The sequence below is a fragment of the Pleurodeles waltl genome, chromosome 6 (genome assembly GCF_031143425.1).
Source record: "Pleurodeles waltl isolate 20211129_DDA chromosome 6, aPleWal1.hap1.20221129, whole genome shotgun sequence".
In the NCBI taxonomy this organism is placed as follows: Eukaryota; Metazoa; Chordata; class Amphibia; order Caudata; family Salamandridae; genus Pleurodeles; species Pleurodeles waltl.
This window is the reverse complement of record NC_090445.1, coordinates 1,606,895,455-1,606,917,991: the sequence shown is the minus strand read 5'-3', so window position 1 is coordinate 1,606,917,991 and position 22,537 is coordinate 1,606,895,455. Positions and strand designations below refer to the sequence as shown.

The 22,537-nt window shown below is 45.0% G+C and overlaps 1 long non-coding RNA gene across 1 annotated transcript in view; it reads left to right on the top strand.

The window, feature by feature from the left end:
- The window catches only part of LOC138302191 (uncharacterized), a 90,705-nt gene extending 85,436 nt beyond the window's left edge, over positions 1–5,269 (top strand). Inside the window, exon 3 of the long non-coding RNA XR_011205327.1 lies at positions 4,702–5,269. This is a non-coding gene — a long non-coding RNA (uncharacterized lncRNA). The remainder of the gene's footprint in view (positions 1–4,701) is intronic.
- Positions 5,270–22,537: the final 17,268 nt, after the last annotated feature.

Genomic DNA, 22,537 nt, shown 5'->3' with positions numbered 1-22,537 from the left:
GAGGACGCTATTGACCTCCTGAGATCCCTCACTATTGGGCAATCAAACATTTTGAATGCCATCCAGGGTGTTGAGAGGCATTTGCAGCAAACAAATGCATACCTGGAGGGCATTCATTCTGGAGTGGCGGCCCAACTCTGGCCTCAGCACTGATGGCAGCCATTGTCCCTGTGTCCAGCCTCCCCCCTCCAACTTCCTCTACCCAGACCCAATCCCCTGTACCTCAGCCTATCCCAAGCACACCATCAGACCAGCATGTACTCTCATCAACACACATGAGTGGACATGGCAAACATAAGCACCACACATCCCACAGGCACTCACACAAGCACCATCCCCATGCAGACACACCAACATCCACTGCCGCCACTGTGTCCCCCTCCTCCACGTCCTCCTCCCTCCCTGTCTCATCTCCGCTCACACCTGCATGCACTACATCTTCATCCACTGCCTCCATCACCACCACGCCCATCACCATACACCGCTCACGTGCAATCACCACCCCCACTACCATGCACACATCCCCTGTGTCCTCTCCCACTGTGTCTGTGAGCCATCCTCCCAAAGTACACAAACGCAGGCACACACCCACCCAACAGCCATCCACCTCACAACAGCCTCCGGCCCATGCACCTTCACCCAAATTCAGCAGACGTACACCTCCTACAACCACTACCTCTTCCTCCACTCCCAAACCCCTCCCATCTTCCCATCCCAGTGTGTCTAAGAAACTCTTCCTGGGTAACATTGACTTCTTCCCTACACCTCCCCCGTCCTTCCCCTAGGGCCAGGCAGTCCAGGTCCCAGCCCAGCACATCAGCCACCAACTCATGCAGAACAGTGGTCTCAGCAAGTCTGGTCACATCGCGGGCGGCACCCATCAGGGCTGCCAGTGTGCCACCTAGCGAGGTCAAGGAGCAGGCCATTCTGCCACCTGCCAAAGTGAAGAAGGTGTCCACATGCCGGAGGGAGAAGCCGCACCAACCACCAAGCAAGGGCTCTTCCAAGCTAAAAGGGGACAGTGCCAAGGGACCAGCAGCGACATCAAAGGTGGGGAAGGTACACAAGGTGAAGAGCAGGTCAGGACAGGGCACGGAGGCTCTGGCTGAGGGACCAGAGTCACCCCTTCTGTCAACCAGAACATCAACCTGTACGGCGGTGGACACCGCCATCTGCACCGCCAACTGCACGCCTGCTGCATCAGCAACAGTCGCCAGCATCATCCCCAGTGGGCAGCCGTCCGAGGCAGCAGGAGACGTCCTCCTGTGTCCCTCCACAGGTGCAGACACATGCACCACCGCCAGCACCTCTGCCACAGACACCGCCACAACCACCGCCACCGGCCCCGCGACGTGCTCTGACAGTACCACCACAGCTAACATGGCTATTATCCCCAGTGGCCAGCCGTCCGAGGCTGCAGGAGACGTCCCGGACCCTGCACAGCGTACATGAGGCACAACACCCAGCACTGTTAGTACCAGCAGGTGGCAGGCAAAGTCGCAGCAGGGTGGAGTGTGTCTCTGCCTCCATGGAGTATCATGCTACCTGTTCCAAGGCAATCTCGTGGCACACACACCCAGGTGAGGGAATGGGACCTGCCACACTGCATGTGAAGCATTCTAGGCACAATGCCCCCTCCAGAACCAGAGGAGAATCACATCCACTACCTCAGTCCTTGGCAGGATGATCACATCCACTACCTCAGTCCTTGGCAGGATGAAGCACTCTGGGCACAATGTCCCCCCAGAACCAGTGGAGAATCACATCCACTACCTCAGTCCTTGGCAGAATGAAGCACTCTAGGCACAATGCCCCCTCCAGAACCAGTGGAGGATCACATCCACTACCTCAGTCCTTGGCAGGATGAAGCACTCTGGGCACAATGCCCCCTCCAGAACCAGCGGAGAATCACACCCACTTCCTCAGTCCTTGGCAGGATGAAGCACTCTGGGCACAATGTCCCCTCCAGAACCAGTGGAGACTGACATCCACTTGAGAGACTGTGGCTTTGCACTCCCCAGGATACAGCAGTGGGCAAACCACCCACTGGAGAGACTTGAGATACTGTGGCTTTGCACTCCCCAGGATACAGCAGTGGGCAAACCACCCACTGGGGAGACTTGAGAGACTGTGGCTTTGCACTCCCCAGGATACAGCAGTGGGCAGTGCACCCACTGGAGAGACTTGAGAGACTGTGGCCTTGCACTCCCCAGGACCAATCAGTGGGCCCCCTCGTGGAGCTGTGGCGTCGTCCGTTCATCCGGCTGAGGTGCTCCCCTCCCCCTGAGTTGCCCGTTTATTTTCCATCTGATGCCCCTGCAGTGGTCTCTCCGTTTTGAGTCAGGTATCTTGTGTGGGCTTTGCCCATGCATTTGGGACACTGATCCACAGACAATGATTTCATTCATATCCAGACTTGTGTAGTTGGTGTACATATTTGTGTATACTGATATTTCAATTAGACCTATCTGATTTTTTTAATGATTACACTTGTTACAATCATTTCATTTAGTCCTTGCGTTCTTCCAGGGGGTGACGGGGTGTATATGTAATGTTGCTGCATGTATTTGTGTGTATGGTGTTGTGGGTGAGGGTGGGGTTGGGGGTGTTGCGTGTTGCGTGTTGCGTGTGTGTGTCACTCTCTTTTCCCTTCCCCCCTCCCCTGTGTGCTAGGTGCAGTTCTCACCGTGGTCGTCGCTGGCGTCTTTGCTGCTCCTGATACAAAAGGAGGTAAAGCAACATGGGCAGGACCTGTAACTCGGGCTTCATGGTGTCCTGGTTCTTCCTTGAGTGTCGAGAGGTGAGTGGTTTCCCTTCAGAACACTGTTTCCGCCGTGCTTTTGATGTCGTTGGTACCGCCCCGGAAAAGGTGTTGGATAGGCCTCTTGTAATACAGTGGGCGGAACCTTGTCTTCCACCTGTCTGTTGGCGGTTACCGCCGTTGTGTTTGTTTCTACCGCCGTGGCGGTCGGAGTGTTAAAGTGGCTCTCTATGTTGGCGGTTTCCGCCATGGTCGTGATTCAATTTTTTTACCGCCTGCCTGTTGGCGGTATTACCGCCGCTTTAACACCGGCTGTCAGGGTTATAATGAGGGCCATAGTCACTATGCTGGGCCTTACGCCAGACTTCAAAAAGATCACAAATAACAACCTCATGAAATGTATCAATGGAGTCATATAAAGTAGGTGGGTTAAACCTAGATTTTAGTTTAAATGGAGTAGTTTTTGATCTATTCAATTCTAAATCCAAAGACTCAAGAAACTCACGCTCACTCATACCAGTGGTTTCCACTTCCTCCAATTCAGCCAAAGTTAGAAGTCCCTCAATATCACTTAAACATAACTCAGTAGATGCAGAATTATTTGCATCTGAGGTGATATCTAATTCATCATGTCTCCTCTTATTTCCTTGTTGTAAAAGTAACTTTCTAAATTTTAATTTACATATAAAGAGGAATAAATCAATTCTAGTTTTACAAAAATCAAAGTCAGTCATAGGCCAAAAAGATAGACCAAGTTCCAATAGTGATTGTTCTGCTGCTATTAGTTGATGTTCAGACAAATTAATCACTTTAAGGGAACCATCACCCTTCATTTCTTCTTCGCTTGTCTTGTAAATCTCCCTTGAGATGTTGCATCTTTGGCCATTCTAATTGCCCCTTCGCCCTCTTTTTCTCCTACGTTGCTTCCTCCTCTTCCTTTTGGGGGTCTGCCCCATACAGTCTGATTTCTTTGTAAAAAACGATATTCATCCAATGAAGTAAAAGGAAGAAGATCCTTACAAGCCATTGTCTGGGCATCGTCATAATCTGATGAATAATTTTCAGAACTAGATTCTGATGTTACCAATTTTTGTTTCCTCAAAGAGCCAACCTGTTTATACTGCTTACTAGCTTCATCAAATCTACACCCAAAAGTTAAAATTCTCCCCTGGGTATAGTCCTGTCTGTCTCTTAAAAACTTTTGTGTCTTCCTTTGTTTAATTTAATTTTCTTAGTTTTCCAGTCTTTTGTCTATTTGACTCAAAAAATTATTTATTACCTCTTGCTCCGGATTTTTGTCCAATATTTCCTTCATTTTAGCTAATTCTTCTGGAGCCTGATCTAATTCCAAGGAAGCATATTTCACCAACAATTTCAACATTGACTTGCCTGTATCTGCCATCAATTTAGACCATTCTTCCAAAAGTTTCGTATTGGGGTTCTGATATGTAGGAGTAATGAGGATCCTAAGGCCTCCATCACTGCCCAACTGTTATTGATTTCCTTCTTAGATAATTTCTCATAAAGTGTCAGTTGTTGTTTGATTGTCCTCACTGCAGTTTCATCACCTTGAGTTAAAGTTCCCAAATTGCTCTGAGATTATTCCTCAGTCTCATCAAAAAGATCTTTAGCAGCTTCTAAGCGTTTCTGGCGAATTCCATTCATTTTGTACACTCCCTATCACAAGTTTCTCCACAGCACTCCCAAAAGAAACTTAAGCATTCCATAAAAAAAGAGAGAAGCAAAAAGACATGTTTTACCTAAAACCTATAATAGGACAGGTGACGTCTCTGCTGTTTACAGCATACACTCATAAGACCTAATAGTTCAATGATGTGCTCATTAATGGGCCATAAAATCCTCATATATCACTTAACAAGTAAACAGATGTATTACAAATCTGCTGGAAAAATATATATATACATGTTTGCTCACCACAGCTCGGCGACTAATCTTCGTGTTCCCGTAGTGGACTCCTTTAAGAAGCAGCGATTTAAAGAGAACACAGTGTCTCAGACGAGTTTGTCAAGAAAGCAACGCTCCCGTGATGAATTCCCTAAGGAGCGGCAATTCAAACCGCAAAGAACAGAAAAAATACAAACAGTGTCTCTGACGTGTTTGCCACAAGGACACAGAGCTTCGTCAGCACTCGCGTCACCGCTGATGCTGCCGCTTCCAGGGACTACAACTCCCATGGATCCCCAAACACATCCGTCAGCATCAACTCCAAAACCCGTCAAGGGTAAACCGAGACGCACTCCAAACGCCATTGCCACCTCACCATAATTGTTATTTTATATTTATTTTTATTTCTACATCCATTGATGAAATTTAGGATTCTTTTTGGTAAATTGGGGAAGTATGAGTATTAATGTGGAACTTCCTTGATGTTTTATGTTCATGGTAGTATTTCTTTAATGTTAATGAACTGAGTGTATTTAAGTCTAAGGGTATTTGAGCACAAATTATTTCGATTGGGCCATGATGAAGACACTTTGGTGTTGAAACGCGTAGCCAAGTCAAATAAAGAATTTGGATTGAGAAGCTGACACGTTGGGTGTGACTTTTCTCTGCTATATGAAATAATGTTGCAGGAACATTAGATGGATATATATATATATATAATATATATACACACACACACACACACACATACATAATTAATATAAATATTTATTTTACATATGATTTTTTTACATTTTAGATGCTTTACTATGAATATATATATATATATACATAGTTTACACCAGATAAATGTTTTATATTTTAAATTTATTAATAGTAATATATAACATTCATACACAATAAAAATATAAAACATTGAATAAAAAAATTATTCAAGTAGACAATAAATAAAATATTAATTGGAAAGTCAAAAACATTTACAAAAAACACTATAAACATTCAAAAACATTTAAAATTAAAAACAAATAATGTATAATCTAAAAAACAAAACAATTAATGCTATAAACTTTATTTAACCAATGAAAACTTTTGGAGTCTAAGAATATTAAAAACACTATTCCCACTCTACTTTGTGCAATGATAGAATTTAGGAGGGGTGAAATGTACTATTTCGACTTCAGTCAGTCCAACATTAAGGAAAGTGTTGAACTTTGGAGGGGTAAAATGTTCTCTTACCACTCCAAACAGCACAACAGGAGGGAAAGTTTTGAATTGAAAAGAGGTTAATTCTACTATTCTTACTGCAGTCTAAACAAGAGTATGGAAAATACTTCACTTCAAACACATTCCATATACAAGTAACACCATGAATGTAGAAACAATCTAAACTCCTAACATAAAAATTATTACCATTAAAATATGTATAATAAAAAATAAAAATAATCACTTGTCATAATTGCTATTCAATAAAATAACTAATTATTAATTACTAACTAATTATTATTAAATTATTTATTAACTTATCATTCTATACCCCTACAAACCCAGCAACCCACCCCAAAAATATACCTTAAAAGTATTCCATACTTTCCATATTGGAAATCAATTAAAAATGAATTAACAATTCATAATAAATTATTAATTACTTAATTAACTTTCCAGCCTAGACCGCTACAAACCTAGCAGCTAACAACTAAAATATAATTAAAATAAATAAGTATTATATAATTTGAATGTTTGAAAATCATATAAAAAATCAATAATAACACATAAAATTAATATATAACTAAAACACATTCAACTAAGTTAACCCATCCCCAATATTTGTAACTACTATATTATGGAAAAAGATAATAACATCAATATTATTTAAAACAATATTAGTTACCTCAAAAAAACAATATTCTTGTCAATGATATTTGTGCATCACAATGTTTATGTACCACTATATTTATTTTCCAATATTTATGCCTCCAGGTAGTTTTTTTTCATAAATAATTTTTATTGATTTGAACAACATTAATACCACACAGTATAACCAGTTCCATACGTCTACATAATAGGAACAAATCTATACACAGTTATTAAGTCCTTACATCCATTCCATGATGGTCCCACCACTTGCGCCAGAACTTATATTATTTTCAGGGGCACCCCCATGCCTCATAAATCAGCCGCTCTTGGTGAGCACATCTGTCCACCCTCCTTCTCCATTCCACCATCGAAGGGTTTCTGCGGACCTCCATTTGCGAGCAATGTCGCGTTTGGCCACCAGTGTTATCACCCCAATAAGGGTCAGTCCCCTAACTTCTAATAAGCCCAGCAAGGCGACCCTGGGGTTAAGGTCAATCTGGTAGCCAGAAAACATGGACAGGTCGTCTCCTATCCACTCCCAAAAGAGGGTCAGTCTAGAACAGGCCCAGAACATGTGGAAGCAGTCCGCTTCTGCCAAGGAGCAGCATGTGCCTGGGAGGCCCTGCTAGCTCTGTGAAGACGCAGAGGAGTCATATAGGCAAGATGCAGATAGTTAAGTTGGATCTTGCAGAGGCACGAGGAGATAGCCATTTCCCTAGGGACCAGTATGGCTTTGAGCCAGTCATTGTCATCGAGGTGCCCTACCCATGCTCCAACTGCATGCGCAGTCCTGGGAAGTGGTCTGGAGCGTTAATAACTAGAGAGTGACAGATTCTAGAGATGGCTCCCATCCCATCAAGATCTTAGCTTCAAGAGGGTTAATTTCTGGAATTTTAGTGCCTGTTGCAATATGTGTTAACAATGGATGGCACAACAGCAGATATTGATGAGACTGTGTAAAGGAGAGCTGATATTGCTCCTGCATTTCCTGAAATGACAGCATGGCTTCACCTCCCCAAACATCCCCCAGGTGGGTGATCCCTATTCCGTCCCTCCTCAAAAAGCCTTGCAGGGCGGCAGTATGGTGTAAACACGTCCCCTGTCACAGTGGAGTCATCATCATCAAATCCGCTTTATTTCGGCAACATTATACCATAAAAGCATAATACAAATCTTTAAAAAGATAAAAATGTAAAAGCGTTGGTTTTTAAATACAACGTTCAAAATACTGTTTAAATAAAAAATGGGCGAAAAATACATCTTAATTTAAATAAATTTGCAAATGATATGCGAGTACATGCAATAGCTACGAACCGACAATGTACCATTTGGGTATGTACTACTAATCATACATTAAATCACTTGGGTTGTTAAATTACAATTCCCACTATAAGTGTATGGTGCTAAAGTTGACCTTTTTGAGATTCCAAGCCGAATATGCCAGATGGATTCCAGACATTTTGCCAGGGAGCATGCCATATACACGGTTCGATCCGATTTAAGTATCCTTAGAGCTGGTAAACAATTTCTAAAACCCTTGGATTTGCATAGCGGGACGATCCAGCGAGCCCTCTGGTTGGAATACGCGGGGCATCGGAAAAGAACATGAGTAATAGATTCATCAATCTCACAACCCATTGGGCATAGCTTGGATTTGTTGAGAGAAGTAGGCCATTTGTGGGTTAGGGTACATAAAGGAAGAGACCCTACTCTAAATCTGATGTACAATGCACGTGCAAATGGTGATAGTATTGCATCCATATAGTGCTCAAATTCATAGTGGCATTTAATTTGTAAAAAACTACTAGTCATAGTGAAAGTAAAAGCTTGTGCTAATTTGAATGTTTGAACATTTAGCCAAAAGGCGTCCTTTACACTCTGAGTGGCATTTTTAGGAAGGGAGAAGGGATCCGACTAGTAGTTACCCAGCCCAAGGTTAATGAAGGACTGCTCCACATAAGTACACCATCTAATTTTAATAGTACTGGTGTTTACCAGATTACTCAACCAATTTCAATAGGGACTTAAAATGTCTCATGACCAAATCCAAATCCAATAAAGTAACGGTCTTAAGGCAACAATATGTAGAATGGAAAAAATATTTAAGTCCATTCGAATTGGCAGGGTGGGGCTGCTAGTAGGTACCTTTAACAACATCCTTAAAAAGGAGTTTTCAACTCTTTCTAGGTCCTCCAGATTGCAGTGGCCCCATAGTTCTGCCCCATACAGGGCTCCCCTCCTTGCTTGGGATTTGTATATTTCTATGGCAGGGGTAATAGCAAATCTGGAAGACTTAGCTGCATGTCTCACAATACCAACCACCCTGTGTTTCAAACATGTAGATGATTTCTGCAGTTGGGAGTGCCATCTGTGCGAGTCCTCTAGTTTTACCCCTAAGTAATCAAAGGCGCTAACTCTTTTCAAAATGACACCCTCCAACGTAAGCATCTCTTCATTTTATGTCTTATATCCCCCAAATACCATGTACTTGGTTTTGGTTGAATTAATTTCCAGTCTGTGATCTTTACAAAAAGCCACGAACTTTATAAGCAAGTTGGAAAGACCAATGGCCGTTTGAGATAATAACAAAGTGTCGTCTGCGAATAGCAGGCATGGGAACTTTTGTCCTCCCAATCTGGGAGCGTCATTAGTACATTTCAAAAGATAAGGGAGGTATGCATTTATAAACAGGAGAAAAAGGGTAGGGGCTAACACGCACCCCTGCCTCACGCATCGACGTGTGGCAATCTCAGATGATAGCTCACCTTTCGCCCCCATCGGATTCTGGCAAAATTGTCAGAGTAGAGATCTTTGATTATATTTAGCATGGAACCAGGTACCCCCGCTCTACTCATAACTTCCCATAACTTGTGACGTGGACAAGATTGAAAGCAGATTTCAAATCTACAAATGCCACAAAAAGGTTCCCTGCATCCACATCAACTGTTTTTGATTTGATGGTAAGAAAACGGAATACCTGATCGATTGTGCTTATTTGATTCCTAAACCCCGCCTGAGATGGCTAAGCACCTGGTTATCTTCAATCCATTTTTTTTAGTCTAGTTAGTAACTGATGGCAGAATTTTTTTTGTTAATTGTCCAGAAGACTGATGGGTCTATAGTTTCCCGGAATACCCCTCTCCCCTTTTTTATGTTTCGGAACAATAATTGCTCACTTCCATGATGATGTAAATCTACTTGCCAACACGGCGTTTGAGACCCTGTTAACATAGAGGCCCCAACGGTTCAAATCCGATTTGAACATATCCGAAGGAATGCCATCTGGCCCTGGTGCCTTCCCAGATTTTTGTGCTGTAATGGCAAGCTCTGACTCTTTCAATGTAAACGGTGTCAGAGTGTCAGAGGTCAAATCTGGATATGATAATTCCCCATGGCCTACAATGTCACAATCAAGGACAGAGCCATACAGCTCAATAAAATGCGTCAACCAAATTTCAGGGGGAAATGTGGCACTCAGGTTTTAGGTTTTGATTTCGGCCATTGCTGGCCACCAAGGACCCGAAGCGTTTAGAGTCTGAGTCCCTGGAGGCCTGAGCTAGTTCCCTCCATGAAGTCATTCTTTCAAGACTTGAGTATAGAAGCATAATTACTCCTAGCATTGATTACTTCGTCTCTATCTTTGGATCTTAGTGCTTCTACCAAGGAGCTCTTGGCCTTCCTGCATCTCTTATCAAACCATTATTGTTGGAGTGTGATTTTGGGTGAATGGTCTCCCTAACGGATCTGAGGAATAGCTCTTTAAGAATGGAAAAGAGATCAAAATGCATGGTCATTACGTCATGTGTGGTGAGTGAGAGATGGTCAACACATAACTGATGGCTAGAAACTAAAGCACACAATTTATCCCATAATTTATGGGGGTTCTTGAAAAATTCCCATCTCACCACACGCTTGTTAGTTGACACCTCCAAAGTTTCAGTGGTTACATAGTCAGGGGAGGGTTCGATACTTTGAAAAAGCTGTCTGTCATATGATACTAATAGGGGAGCATGGTCACTGGTATACTGGATTCCCACTCTTACATCTTTTATGAGATGCCGAATCCTCAAGTCAATAAGGACAAAATCCAAAATGCTACAGTATGACCCTCTAAAAAAGGTTGGTTTGACAGGGGTATCTGCGGGGAAACGCCCATTACCAGGCCAAAGGCCATAGAGTATCATAAGGTCTATAATCTCAAGTGCCCTATTGCTCTTTTTAGGGGGCTTCATCTGAGAGGAGTAAGGAGGGATGTTCCATGTGGAATCTTCAGTCTGCCTGGCCTCTGCGAAGGCGAGATTAGCCTCAATTGGCACATTAAAGTCCCAAGCTATAATAATGTGATGAGTTGGTTGTAAATCTGATACAAGGGAATTCAGAATCTGTATAGTGGGAGACATCTGATAGGAGGAGACAGGTTCGATGTAGATGTTTATACGCAGAACAGGAGGGCCCTGTTTCGACTGTAATGCTAAGGCCAGGATGTCAGGGGAATCTACGTATATTTCTTTTGCTCCACTCACCTCTGACATTCTTACTCAAGAAATAAGGCCCCCTGCTGCTCTACCAGCCGCAGACGGTTTAGCCTTTTTTGAAAAGGAGCAGAACCCCTGCCTGTGAATATTGTGAATAGCCCAAGTTTCCTGGAACATACAAATTTTAAACTTGTCTACAAACACCCCCCAGTCGACATCAGCCAATTTACTGCAGATGCCAGCCACATTCCAAGACAGAAACTTCGTCACTAACGAAAACAGGCATCCCACTTTGTCATCCTTCACCTGCTTCTTTTTCCCCGGTGGAAGGGAGGCCAGGCCCACATCTGACCCTCCACCCTCCCAATCTACTGCCCGCACTAGCAAGCTGCCCTAACCCTGCCATACAAAACATTATACACCCCTCCACCCCAACCCCAGTTCTTCCTAATCACTCACACTTACCACCCTTGATGTCAACCTGTAGGGTGGAAGGGCGGCCAATCCTAACAGCAGCGCGACAAGCTGCAAGAGAGGCCGATCCCCGTTCCCGCCCCCTCCTTATACCCTTCCCGTTACTCCCACACCTTCCTCCCCCCAGCCTATCCCACCTCAGGCCGTCTCCTCCCGGCCCGAAGCTTCCCGTGGAAAGACTGGACTGCGTCCATCTCTCCACGGGGCCCTCCATCGGGACATAAACACACAACACCCTTCTCCATAGTGTAAAAGGCCATTTATTAGGACAGGCTTGCTCCATAACATAACATTAACTTAACTATAACTTGATTAAACACTTTCTTCTTTTCTCTTTGAACTCCCTTGTCTTCCAATCTCATTTCCTTCCCTACGTCTATGTTCACCCAGCATTCCCTTCCATTCTCACACGCATCACCCTTTTTCATTTGTCTCCTGCCTGAAAAAAGGCATCCTACTCTGTCAACCGTCACCTGCTTCTTTTTCCCCAGTGGAAGGGTGGCCAGGCCCGCATCTGACCCTCCACTCTCCCCATCTACTGCCACTCAGCCTGATCCCTTTTGGCGTTTTACTGCCCCACCAGGGAACCCACTGCAACTCGAGAATCAGACAGGTTCAGTCCTCCATAGCTTCTCCCTCCACAAATTAGTCAGCAAAAAAACGCAATTCCATCATGTAATGCGAGTTCCCCATGTTTGACAAATGCACCCCATCATCTCTGAAAAGTCCCTGTTCACTTTCTTTAATCCCTTTGTGCGTCAACACTTTGATGTCCTACGTCCCACAGAACACCTGCACAGCCCGATTAAGCTTTCTCCTGGCCCACTCAATGGCCCTATGCTTCAAGGCTCCTCTCCATTTCCTTCTGGGCACAAACTCTGTCCATACCACACTAGTCCCATGCATGTTGTGTTTCAGTAATGCCAGGTCCCTCTGCATGTGTTGCAGTAGGGTGAGCCCCGATAATCGGACCAGATCATTTTCCCCCAGGTGCAATACCAGAACATCAGGAAACCCCATGTCGGCAACATTGCAGTTATAAAAGGAAGCAAATTGCCCCACCTCATGCCGATCTTCCCCCACCATAACACCTCATGTCTACTACTCGGAAGTCCCAATGAACGGCCATAAACTTGCTTTTTGGCATATTTTGCAGCCCAGTGAATAAACGAATGTCACCGCTTTTGCTTTCTCCGGGCCGTACACACAAACTAGAAGGATAAACAAATGTCAGTGTAGGACAAAATTCCAACCCCCCCAGCGCATAAAATTGTCCTGCCCTTGAAAATACTCCCTCTCAAGCCCTGACAAATCTCTCGCAACACTTTGATCTCCATCTCCCAATGCGCCTGATTCGGTCCCAGTCCCAGCCCAAACGAGCCTCCTTAGTTGCCGCACCAATCCGGAACAAATGAGTTCCAAAATTACCCAGCTGCCTTCCAACCAGCCTCAAAGCCATTCTCATCACAGCAACAATTGGAAAGCTGTAAGCTTCTTCCCGTTCATGTGACAGAAAACACCCCCCCGCCTGCTCCGAAACGTGTTTCTGGAAAGAGTCCCACTCCTGCTCTGGACATGCTTCACCCTCCTCCCCTTGATCCAACCATATCGACTACCCCTTCCCCAACTGGTCCGTTTTTGAGCGCCTCAACCAGATGCCCAAACGCGCACCCTGCCTTCACATATCCTCCTTTCGAATGCCACAAGCTTTACCTACGCCTAGCAACTCAGACACTCGGAAGGCCCCAAAAAACATCCATATCATACACAAACGAAAAAGTGCCACTTCATACGCATCCACACAACAGACCGGGTACACATGTAACAATTGTACCAATATTTCAAATGTAATAGCCTCACACACCATCCTTCCTGACCCTGATCGCGCATGCCCCAATCTTTCAACATTCTCACCAACATATCATCCTTTGCAGGGTCCCTGCCAAAAAACAACTTCCCAGAGAAAGACATACCCTCCAGCTTAACCCCAATCGTGGCTGGCGACAAACCCTTGTGACTCAGGAATAACATAAAGTGCATCACTTGCACTTCAAGCACACCCCTCCCTTGCCACCAGAAGCGATCCCCATTTGCCTCAAAATCCTGAAATTCCAACCATGCTAAACGGTAATCCTCCTCCCCGAACCATCCTCCATCTCAACCTGATCTGACGCAAAAATTGCAGGATTTCAACAACCTTGTTTGCAGGCAAACGCGCCAAGAATGCCACTGTATCCAGCTCAATACCCAAAAAGGACAGCACGCAAGTAGGTCCCTCTGTCTTTTCAGGTGCCAGAGGCACCCCAAGATCCTGCGCCAAATTCTCAAAACACTGCAAGGCCTTCCCACACGCTCCCGAATGTGGTGCCCCTAAAAAAAGAAAGTCATCCAAATAGTGTGAAACCGTCCGATGCCCACTCATCTGCACAAAAACTCACTGCAAGAAGGTACTGAAAGTTTCAAACAATGCACAAGAAATTGCGCACCCCATGGGCAACACCCTGTCCACATAAATAGCCCCTCCCAACTGCATCTCCAGCAAGGAGAAATCCTCTGGGTGAATAGGGAGCAGCTGTTAAGCTGCCTTAATGTCACACTTGGCCAACTCTGCACCATTGCCATATCCCCTAATGAACCGGATAGCGTCACCCACAGAGGCATATACCACCTTAGTATCCTCTGGTGAAATGAAATCATTGACTGATGCCCCCTCCGGCCATGACAAATGGTGTATCAAACAAAACTCCCCCTTTGCTTTCTTGGGGACCACACCCAAAGGTGAGACCATAATATCATCCATGGGCCACCCGTAAAAGGGGCCCGCAATTCTGACTGTAAGTTCTCCGCCCATCTCCTCACCTGTGGCCCTTGGTACCCTACTCGAAAACCTTGTCTGAAACCCCATTCCAATCTGCGTGCCATGTCCCTATCTGGGTACATGCGCAACCAGGGCAGTAACCTATCCAATTTAATTGGTGTAGGCGCCCTTTGGCCCAGTAGTGCCATGGCCTTCTCTGCCCCTGGAAGATCTCCACTGCTTTGCCGGACTGGCCAATGAAAAACATTGTGTGACTGGGTGTCTCCCCACACATTTGGAACATTCGTGCTTAGATTTGCAAGGGTGCCTAAAGGAAAACCCCTTGTTGAAGTTCCAGCATGCTCCTGAGTTAGGCAATGGTGCTCTTGGTACCTGACCTGCCCCGGCAGGAGTGGGACAGTGCTGAAAAGGCCTATAGACCACCGGAAGGCCACTAACTGTATGGGTGGATGCAGGAGACTGCGAAGAAGCCATCCACTGCATCCATAGCTCCGAGTCCACGTCCCCCCACGGCTTCTCAGGATTAACACTCACTTGAGCCCGGAACTCCTCATCATAACTCAACCATGCAAAACCTCCAAAATGCATTTGGGCCTTGCGAATAATATCCATGTATTTAAACATAGCAATGGCTCTGTCTGCATATTTTTAACAGTAAATACTGGCATAAATCAGGAATGCCCAGGTCCAATTATCCATCGTGATAGGTACCCTAGGCCTACACGGTAGTTCCCACTCTTCCTCCTTGGAGCCTTCTTTAGCCTGAATGTCTCTATGTAGGAGCTGAAAAATGTCAACATACTCATGCTTCCATATCCGAGCCTTCATCTTCTCCGCCACGTGAGACCCCAGTGGCATCGCTAAACCCATGTAGTGGAGCCGCTTCTTATGGCCATCCCCTTCTTTACCGTCACTTTCCTTGTCTCCGCTCGCCACCGCGTCTCCCTTTACGCCCTGTGGTGTCGCAACCTTCTCCGCCTCTGGCTCTTTATCACCTGCAGGTACCGCACTGGTATGAAGTGTGCCATGTACTGAATCATCCCCTACTCTAATAGACTTATATTGGGCCGCACCGGCCTTGCCCCTCCAATCACCCCACAGTGCCCACCAGTCTCCCTTACCTTGTACTCCATGAGCCCGAGTACTATCCTCCCACAAGGTCTTAGGCCCGCTGCCTCCCGTGCGCGACACCTTCCTTGATCCAGCGTCATTCTTAGATGTCTGTAAAACATGAAAAGAAGAGGGGGTTGAGTCGCTCCTGCGCCCTGTTCCCCTCCCTTGGTCCGGCTCACCTCTTTGTCACGTATCTCCCCTTCTTCCCATTCATCCAATTCTTCATCACTGTCCAACTCCACTACATCCTCCTCGTCCATACCCCATGCATCATTGTCAATCTCAACATCCACTGCATCACGCTTGCAGACTGTCCCGAGACCCACATGGCGTCTGCCATCTGCACATTTTGTGCGATCCACGGTGTAGAGAAAGCTACAGAGGACCCCTCTAGTGCTTCGGACCAACGTTCAGGGGCCATGATGCACCCCATTGGCTTCGCCACCTTTCTGCCAACCTCTACTGCTGGCATTGACTCCCTGCACCGCACCTGGCTGTATGCGCCATGTGCGCTTGTCGTGCTGCCCGCCCCACCGGCAGCATCAGCCTCCTGCTCCCTACCTTGTTTTTCTCCTGGGACCCGTACCCAATTTCCATGCCCCAAACTGCACCCCCGGGGCACCTCGCTAGCCCCCCCTGACTTTCTCTTTGCCTGCCTTGCCCAGCCCTCAGCCTCACCCCTTTCCTTACATAAGCGTGCCCACTGCTCCTCAGTCTCTGCCACTAGCTTCCTCTGCGCCTGTATCCTGGCCTCAATATCCACTGCTGACCAGTCAGTGGTGGGCTGCTGCTGACAAAACTCCCCCTCTGGCCCCCTCCACCCCTCTGGGCCCCCCACACCTGCCTCCCCCTGCTCCTTTCTGGACCCCATGTCCTCTTCCTCCACCCTGCTTTCACTGGCACCCGCCTCAAAGAGGCCTTTCCTCTGCCCCTCCCTGGCCTCTCAGTCATCCCCTCCTTGCCAACCTTGCTAGGCCGGCCGGCCACCGAACGGTCCAGAGGCTACTCCAGGCTTGCAGGCCCGCCAGGCCTCTGCCCCTCACCAGTGAAGTTTTGCCCAGCTGCCTCCTCTGTCTATCCTTCCCCCACCCACCTGCCTTTGCTTCTCTTCAGGCTCCCCCACTGCCCCAATCGCCGTTTTTGGACCGGGGGGCAGATCTGCAGCGGCCCTGCCCCCCCTTGACTTCCTCCTCCCCCCCCTTGTAGGCGAGCGGCAGGTGGCAACTGTCGTGCAACGCTGTGTGTAGCAGCGCACATTGCGTGCTGCATCCCCACCCAGGCCTGGTCTAGGACACCAGGCCTGAGGAGATCGCTACGGCCTAAAATGCGAAGTGCGGCCCGTATAACCGCTGTGTCATGCACCGCAGCCATGCCCTATCTCAAAATACCCTTTTCCCCGGGGATCGGCCAATCCTAACTTCAAGAGAGGCCGATACCCGTTCCCGCCCCCTCCTTATACACCCCCTTTACTCCCACCCCCCTACTCCCCCCAGCCTATCCCACCTCAGCCCGTCTCCTTCTGGCCCAAACCTTCCCGTGGAGAGACTGGTCTGCGTCCATCTCTCCACGGGGCCCTCCAGAGGAGTGACTGGAAAAGCACTCCCTGAGCCTCCCAGAATCAGTAGCACCCCTAGAGAAAGAAAACCGAATACCTGCGACTGCTCGCAGCAAACAATCTCAGTTCCATTTGAAAGATAATCCGGCACCATCAAACAGGCTGAAAGAATTTATGCTATAATGTACCACAGAGCTGGGGCTGTTGTGTATGAGTTATTCTTTTGTATAGTTTTGGAGGAATGTAATGTAGTGAGCGTCACTCCGGGAGTGAAAGAAGAGACTCCCATCTACTGGGAAGGGACAGTCCTTGATTCTTCTCTGTGAAGGCTGCGGTAATGGGAATGACCCAGATATGACGTGCCAGAGTAAAAGAAAGAAAGTCCGGGTTTCCGGGGCATTAGTATCCACTAGCATTGTGTCGGTGTGGTTCATTGTCTGGGGCTGTCACTGATGTAAGCTAGACGGGCCTGTCACAATATTATTACAGAGTTTCAAAGAGAGGGAGCTCCTCTTCTACCACAAACTATTCCAGCTAAATCAAAAGGGGAAGCTCTCTCATGTATAATTTTGTGCATCACTATAGTTCCTATCATGCATAATTCCATTAGGAGTGAGTGAGGTGCTAGACTAGGATATTGCAATAAATATTTAATGACATCAGCTTCACCGACAAAAAACAAACAGGAAAAAATCAGTTCAAACTTGACCATGTTAATGTTTAGTTTTTTTCCAAAGAACCACTCTATTGGGATATCATGTCCTCAGCAGTGAAGAAGCCTACGCAAAGAAGGTATGTCCACTTTTAGCACTGCTTCCATGGTGTGCTTAGTGTTGCACCCTCATGTGATGTGACATACTGCTTGGTTTCAGTTTCCGGCCTTTGGTTTCAACACAGACACAGATGTAAAGCCCCGCAGACCCAGTGCATAATAGTATTCTACCACTATATTGAATTTTTAAAAGCTTCCTGCTAATATATTGCAGCAAAATATATCCACCACCATATTATGGTGAACATAAGTACATGTACATATATTCGACTACCTGAATCATCAATCTCTCAGATACTGGACTTTGATCTACTCTGTCTGGATGCAACAAATGGGAAGCTCCAGCTCTGCAAGATTAATGCCATGACCGCTCCTTCGAAAGAGGAAGTTGAATATCCAAACTTGGAAAAATTTAACAGCAGCCTTGGCTGCAAGGATATATGGACCAGATGTACAAATCAGTTTTTCAGTTGCAAACGGAGACCAAAAACCGCTTTGACAATGTACTGAAATCATTTTAGGAATCAGTAACTTTGTCAGGCTCCTAAAATGGGGTTAGAAATGAATAAGGAATTGCTCTTTGGAAGGGATGTGTTGCAGTCGTCTCTGAAATAGCAGTGGTAAACAATTGAAAACGTACTGGCCCCCACGTTAGGGTGGTAACCCATTCACAAAAGAGTCCCTCATTAATTTCAATGAGGTAGGTCAATTTCGGCCCACTACTATTCCGAATTTTAAGACCTGATCTACTACTAAATAGGTAAATTGTTAAAAATATTTACCAGTCGGAAAAATACTGGTCGCAAATTGTAGTCACTATTTTGCGACTTACATATAGTACATCTAGCCCCTAGTCTTTCTACTGCCTGATGCCAAAGGACCTCTGACCTGCAGCTGACAGGGATGTGGTGCACCACCCTTTACTTAAAACACATCTGGACAATAATGGTTCACAGCTCTTAAATATCAGAGAGTGCCTCTAAGAAGACTTGGAAACACTAATTGGCGAACTGGAAAATGTGACTGGAGGAAAAACAAGTACAAGCAGCCCAGCTATTGCTAGGGTTCGTGTTAATGATTGATGCTGACTCCTTTGTTGCATAATCTGTGATCATACTTCAGACTGCCAAAATAAAGTTTGTAGCAGCCGCAATGTCTTCAGAATGTGCAGCCATACTGATTACAAGGTGCTGCTGGCACGATAACATTTCTTAAGAGACTGTCCAACATCTCTGGTTGCCTGGTGTGTAATAGGTGAAATGTGAGGCTCTATGTATGGTGCACTAGGAATACTTGAGATGTTGACCATGGTTCCTGTCCTCCAGATTCCATTACACAACACAAAACCTTTGTTCATCCCAACACTCTATGCTGCATTTACGCCCTTTTTGTAGGGCACATCTTGGAAGTAGTGCATTTGTAATCCAAGCATCTCAAACATGGTAATTTCTGCCTCTTAACCTTCATTTGCAGTCCCATTACTGAGCTTTCCAAAAGCAGCTCAAAACCTGGATATCTTCTGACTCTCTTGTGCTCTCAAAATCACTTTTTGGCTCCAAGAAACCTCCCATAATTGCATGCTGTGTGGGGGCAAAAATGGTAACCCAGATTTAGCCACCTCAAGATTTACCTCAATTAATGTTCCCACATTTCACCTGATCAGAGAAGGTGTTAAACCTCAGTTTCATGAAGCAATGTGTCCCCACATTATGGCACCTTCCCAGACACCATAATCAGAAATACAATCAATTAGATAAATGATTTGGGATTAAATGGGCCCATTCAATAACTAAGTTCTAGATCAATGGAAAGTTAAAGGGTTTTATCACAATATTTAAAAAAAAGTGATACAGAGTCAGTGCCATTAAGGTTCTTACCGCAGAGTTATATGGGAAAGCAAAAATCAGAAATTATTCTAAGTCCCAAATGGGAAACAAAATCGGAAGACAAACGGACAGCATCCCTAATAGCAGTTAGGAAAGCTCTGGCTCACCTGCAAAATAGAGGGTTTTCATACATTATTTTCAAATATGAAATTACAGAAACTACAGACTCACTGTGGTGTGACAAATTCATAATTTCATCAGCAAATCAGAGCACATGAAAAATAAGCATCACATTACCTTAACTCATAAGCACTAACCCACTATATGAATAACTATTCAGCACCCTCTATGCTAATGTGATCCGGAAATGCCAGGATATAACTAAATAAACAATAATATGTTATGCAAATTAATGGAGCAAAGTGAACCAATAAAATAACCTTGTAAATGTTGTAAGTTATGGTGAAAAAGGAGAACGTTCGATACCGGAATAAGACTAACAGTGGAAATAAACCTTTAGATTGCAGCTTGACAGTGAGCAGCAGAGTGAGTGTCGAGAGAAAGTGGGCGGGGGAGGGGAAGCACATGAATGTCAATTCACCAAAATGTCAGGGGCATCGGAAGTGGTCTTATACCTCAATGACATCACAGGAAGTGACATCGTATGACTTTTGACTCTGATTCAGAGAAAATTATGCCCCACGACCTTAATCCTGATGACATCAAAGTAACTTATATCACTTAAGCCTACTGTATACCCCAAAGGGAGAAAGTATTGCTAAATCACAGGGAGAGGCACACAAAAAAAGAAAATAGCGGTCAGGCCCACAAGTACTAATACATGGGGACTATAAATTGTAGTTGAGCTATTTTGTGGCTTGATTTGGTCCTTTTCATTGATAACACACATTAATGTATCTTCACATATAGGAACTATCATAAATGTTGAACACAGAGGTGACTGTTGTGTTCAAAAACATTTTTTACAAATATTCAGAGTACTGAAGCATGACTACAATTTTCTTTTAATGTATTTTTTAAATGTATTTCTTTTTATTTTGTTCTCTAAAGACTGCCATCGCAGTTCTGAATTTATTTAAAGTGTAATTTCCAAGTAGCATCTGCAGAAGGTAAACAGAGTTCATCAGAACTGTTTACCTTCTGTGCTTTGTTCTGCGTTTGCCTCCTGTGAGGCCAGGGGTCACAAATGGGGAGGAAGGAGGCATGCCAGGGGTCACAGTTGTGACGGTTGGCAAGCCCCTAAATGACATCCATGTGAAAGCAGGCTAAGTGACAAAGGTGGAATCCATCAAAGTTAAGATGGTGTTTGTATTAAAATGAGACCTAGTTCACGTATATCTGAAAAACACACTTCTACACATCATAGTTCTTAGTCCCAAAAACAATATTATTACATCAGTGTATACATGCAAATTTGAGTGTGAAAATGCATTCTGCTCATTTTTAACAATGCACAAATACATAAATTCATGAAGATGGCCCAGCTGTATAGGTAAAATAAATAAATAATAAAAAGCTCACTTTTGTGAAAGTCAGGCCTTTGGACTTATTGGTAGGATTGGAATGGGTCAGGATATGGGGATCTCGTTGTCACTCCCTCTCCCACACCAAAGAGACAAATGATTATGTATTTACCTCTGCCTTCGCTGGAGATAGTCTACAAACTGTCAAACTTGAGCTGTCAAACTATCAGTACTATTCATGGACACGCAATGCTATACATGGTTAATGCCTGATCAGCTAGGGAGGGTTGACATTTAACTTTGTTTTTATCAGAAATTTGGGCAGGTCAGGCCGGGTACCCGTCAAAACATTACAAGAAACCTATAGTGTAATGGTATATTGTTCTGGTCTTACCACAACCACAACATTAATACACTCTCTCAGTTAACTGGATTGAAGTTGAGAGCTGCGCTTTATCAGATAAAATAGTTAATATCAATAAGTTAGCTCTCTGATCAAAATAATTATAACACTTAAAATACACTTTTGATCATTCAATAATCTACATAAAAATATTATCAGGTTAAAATGCATACAATAGCTCACAACAACACTGTTATAAATTGTTAGTTTATAAACCAAAGCAGTCATCATACCACAGAGCAGTTATTCCAAGGGGTTCAGTTGCTGCTCTTCAACCCATCCAATGAGCAACCCATCAAGTGGCTATCATGCCTGCCAAATATACAGATTCACTGAGAAGCAGATTGAGGGTTGGTTTTTCCTATAACAAAGTGCAAGTGCACCCCTGGAGCTTGTAGAGCCATCATAATAAAAATAGAAGCAACGGCCATTTGCTGTGCATTGCAGTTGGCTTCCTGCACAGAAGCATACAGTGCACAATGGATTCCAGACTCTGCATTACAATCATAAAGCCACCACAGAGTAGTGCAGTCTCCTTCCGCTTCTCTAGTGGCATAGTGAAGGCGCTAGGGGCCTGTCAGGATTGCAGCCACGCGTCCCTACTCGGGGCACGTGTGCAGCGGTAGCCAGTAGTCAGGAGGAGGTTGAGGCAGGGGGCTCAGTCCAGTGTTGTCACATCACTGTGCATCCGACTGCCTCCTGGAAGACTGCCCTAGTCACAGTTAGGATTCTTGGGTGCACCATAATAAAAGGTGCACCCAGGAGAATCCTTGCTGCCTGCAATTAATACAAAAAGAATTAAACAATGACTTGCCTGTATTTTTTAAGGTCGCGCTCCCTGTCCTGTTTTGTGACCGCCTTCTGGACCCTTCCTGGTCTTGATTCCTAAATTTCCCATTTGTCTTCACCTCATTTCTCTTGAGACTTGCAGAGAAAAAAGGGTACAAGAGTGGTTATCAACAGCTGCCTGCTCTTCTAAGTTGTGAAGGTGTATGCTTACAATACGTTTTTGAATATATATATTCACCATCCTGTGCTGTGATTCTATGAACTCCTTTGGAAGGTGATTGTTTTCTCTGAAAAGGAAGTAAAAGACT